The sequence below is a fragment of the Lepeophtheirus salmonis genome, chromosome 2, assembly GCF_016086655.4.
Source record: "Lepeophtheirus salmonis chromosome 2, UVic_Lsal_1.4, whole genome shotgun sequence".
Lineage (NCBI taxonomy): Eukaryota > Metazoa > Arthropoda > Copepoda > Siphonostomatoida > Caligidae > Lepeophtheirus > Lepeophtheirus salmonis.
Genome location: NC_052132.2, coordinates 14113893 through 14118397, shown reverse-complemented (window position 1 = coordinate 14118397; position 4505 = coordinate 14113893). Strand labels below are relative to the sequence as shown.

The window sequence follows — 4505 nt, the reverse complement described above, 5'->3', positions numbered from 1 at the left end:
ACTGAAGGCTCTTATAAATGAAATATTTTTTCTTGGAGTAAGAGACGAAGCAGAGTTGACTTAAGAATATAAGAATTACAATCAAGGAGCAATGGATAGAGGATGAAAACTCTTTCTGTTCCTCACTTGGGCTTTCAGTGGATCATTCTGTCATTATTTGGAACTCATTAATTCTTATATCAGTATAATATTATTATGTAGATTTATGTATTTTTAAGTTTATAAGCAATTATTCACGATGTTAGAAGTAACTATCACAGGCCTTTATGGGAAGGGGCATCTACACAATGAACGATCCTTCCATTAAAGAAAGAATGAGATCCACCGAGTAAGGCACACAGAGATGAGATTCATTTGCCAGAACAGGAAGAGAGGATCAGAAAGATAGGATATCTAAATGGAAAATATGAACTCCTAGGGAAAATGAATAGATGGAGGTCCAATTTAATTCAATCCAGGTGGAGGGAGAACTTTTTTAAAGCATTTGACTTAAAGAAATTAGTTATATTCAATATTGCAATAATGTAAGTGGCAAACTATAATCTTTTTTAGAGGGAGATGTTATGCAATAATTTTTAATCAATAATGATGAAAAAAAGGAGAAAAACGAAACATAGGAACCTTGTTCCTTTTCTAATCTCAAAACAGTAATTAATTTGATAAAACATCCCATCTTTACTCATTGATATCTTATAAATTTCATAATTCTTGAGCAATTTCAGTGTATATGAAGATTTGAATTAAATATAAACGCTGGTATGTTTAACAGAATTTTGTTCGTTTTTATTTGAGAGCCATATAAAGACTAAAAAGTCATCCCAACATATTAATTTTTTTTTCTAAACACTTATTATCAATTTTAAAATTTAAGGAATATGATATATTGATATTGTTGACTTATTGATTATTGTTGACGAACTGATTTTGGGCCTTTTCCTGTTTCTTTTTTGATGGAGGTTGCAAATACCTAAATGGTATGACGTGCTATGATCCTGATACTTTTTTCTCTTCCATACACTTACATTTGTACATAATTTGACCTACATACATACTCTCCTTATTTTTCCAGTGTAACCATACTCTAGTCTAGAGGTTCCCAAATTTTTTTGATTTCGACCATTAAAATAGGTGGCTAGACAATATACAACCCGTACACCTCTCATTGAGGGATGAATATAATATTTGGAGTGTATTTTATGTAAATATATTACTTAAAGGTCATAAAACTCCAATAAAGTTCAATCATAGGCCAATAATTTAAGTTATTCGACAATATTGATCAAAAATAAAAATAAAATCAATCTACACATATTGAGAAAAATAAGAAATACACGAAAAATAATATAAAATCAGCGATATATGTACTTCTATGAATAATTTATATACTATTAATTCTCTTTTTTGAGGTAAATAAAGTCAAAATCGAGACTCAAAAACAAATAACAAGACAGGCTGTGGATGTGCAAATATATTCATAAACGAATCAAGTACTTTATTTGACGGATATGCACTGTGACTGAGCAAAAAGGTCTATTGTGCGCTGTATGTTGGACACAGCAACTCAAAGATCATACTCCACACTATTTATTTTGGATGTAAGTTAACATGGAAAAGTTCTTCTCATATAAATAAGTTGACCCACACTGAGTAAAGTGGAGCATTTGAATTTATAAATTTATAATAATGAAGGCAGGGACTACTATCAAGTATTGGGAGTCCCTTGTAGTTCAAGTGATGAGGAGCTAAAAAAGCGTATCGTCAATTGGCAGTGAAGTTCCATCCACACAGGAACAAGTCACCAGGGACTGAAGAGCGATTTAAGGAAATTGCGAAGGCCTAAGTAGTCCTCCCAAAACCCAAAAAATGGCGTATTTACGACCAGTATGGTGTAAAATCCAACAGTGGCTATCAATGCATTGGTCATTGCTACTTTTTTTTGCCTAATTTTTCGGAATGCACGATCTATTCAGTAATATTATTGGCTCTGGCGTCTATGGAGTCTCTTTGGAAGATATGGATATCGAAATTTCTAGACTTTGCTGACGTCACAGCCGTCTTCTGTAATAGGAGCCAACGATTGAGAGACCTATTCCTATTTCACTCGAAGAAATTGCCTCTGGAACACAGAAAAAGGTAAAAATTTCTTGCTTCGTTTCTCACAGGACGGATCCTATTGCATGTAGAACAAGGTCGTCGCAATCAACCTAAAACCTTGCCGGAAAGCCGAAACCAAATTCACATTTGGAGGGGAAGGGGGACAATTACCCTGGGAAGATCCTGCCAGACATTACTTTTATCATCCAAGATGCCCCTCACCCTGGTTTCACAAGAGACAGTCAAAATATCATTTAAAATCTAAATTAACACTCTGAGCCCCACTCGATGGATCTATCATTCAAATTCCAACTCTATCAGGACAAAAAAAACAATAATAGGAATTAATTTAATGAATACCATAATTAAACCTGGACATACTCAGAGTTGTAGTGGCTACGGACTTCCTAATGTCAAAGATAAATCCAAAAAAGAAGATCTAGGTGAGCAATTTGATAATGTTTTTCCAAACAGATTAGAAAAGGATTCCCGGGACAATTTACTAATTTTAATAAATAGGGAATTTTTTTATATTATTTTTAATGACAAACATGCAAAGGAAAATAAAATAAAATAATGAAAATCCAAGAAAATAAATATTTATTTTATAAAATGAATAATTTATTTACTTAAATCCATTTTGAGTTTAATATTTTAATGAATCGTAGGAATTCGGGATATGATATTTTATATGAAGAAATTAAACTAGGTAAAACTAATTCCAGAATTAATTGTTTCATTTTTGTTTTGATACAATAATACGAAATTTTTAATGCGTAAGCTTATGTTAATCATATAAAATACTATATTTAGTTGTGATTAATAATAAACCAAACATTAATTAAAAATTTTTTTTTTTTTCTTTGTTGTTAAATTTATGTGTATTTTTTTTTATGATCCAAGAATATAAAGAAATATGAATAAATTATGCTTATTGAGTTTTTAATGTAGGTCAATTTAGTTTTATAAATAAAAGATGATAAAAACTTTAATTATAGTGTCATACTAAAAAATATATTTGGAAATTTCATACATTAATTTTCTAATAGTTCATAAGATATAATTTGTAAATTTAAACCTAACATGCTAAATATTTAATTAATATGAAAATATCTAATCACGTCTAATGGCGTGAAATTCATTTCAACTAATTAATCAATTTGAGCAATAACCATCATCTTTGGCAAGCAACCATAAAGATTAATTAAAACTGGATAACAGTATAACATCCATAAAAGTATATCAGAATATATTAAATTATTATATGTTCTGACTTTATAATGCATGTTTAAGTAATAATATTACTTAAGCAGGTTAGTAAATTTTATTTTAAAAACTAGCAATATAACATGAAATATAAACTAATCATGTCCATCCGTCAGATATAGACAGAGGGGTGGGAGAATTCATATTCTACAATAGGCAGCATTCATACCTGTTTGTACAAAACTTAAATATTCGATGAAAAGATAATAATTAATAAATCAAATAATTGAACTCAGAGAGTTAAGTATATATTTTAATTGTAATATAATTCAAGCTTGATATAGTACATAAAATGATATTATATAAAAAAGTAAACATTTAAAATTCCATAGGAGTAGTTACAAATATTAGTTCATATCCCTTTGATACATTATAGGAATTCTATTATTCTTAAAAATTTCTCTAAAGATAAAGATAAAAATAAGGTATCATAATCTTGGGATAGAGGAGGATCAGACGACGATATACATAAGGTCTTTGCAGTTCGGAATATGGATTATTTTAGTCAAAAGCATATAACAAAAGCCATTAGCCATATTAAATAACTCTGAAAAACTTGGAAACAAATTTTGGACCAGATAATAGATACTCTCTGTGCAAGGCACATCCATATTCTATATATATATATTTTAATCGTCATTCATTATAATCAAATATCAATAGTATACAGTTATAAAGAAAATGTAAAAAAAGAAGAATGATTATTACAAACAACAACATTAAAGTTAGTTGAAATAAATAGAATATACATACAATAAATCGTTATATATAATAAAGCCATGGCTTTACGTTTGTTCAAGTCCTTGCAAAAGTTTGTGGCTTATAGACTCTGAAACCAGCAGATGTACAGCTATAACTTAGTATAGGATGTATATTAAAAGCAGATACAAGATTTTACCAGATTACCAAGATTAGAGGTTGTGTTGATTTTTAAACTTGTTCCGAAAGACATTCATGTCGTTATCTGTATTGTATCACGCAACTTTTACTCCAAAAAGAAACCGAAAAAAGGCCCAAAATCATCTGGTAGTTAGCTAAATAAGTTACTAAATACTAACCGTTATTTATATCTTATATACTCACAAACTGTCAATGTTATATGATCTCTTCATCACTTTTAAAATATATTACATATTATTAAAATC

At 29.3% G+C, this 4505-nt stretch overlaps 1 pseudogene; it reads left to right on the top strand.

Moving 5' to 3' along the window:
* Positions 1–287: 287 nt before the first annotated feature.
* LOC121113877 (dnaJ homolog subfamily B member 4-like) lies at positions 288–2671 on the top strand (annotated as a pseudogene).
* Positions 2672–4505: the final 1834 nt, after the last annotated feature.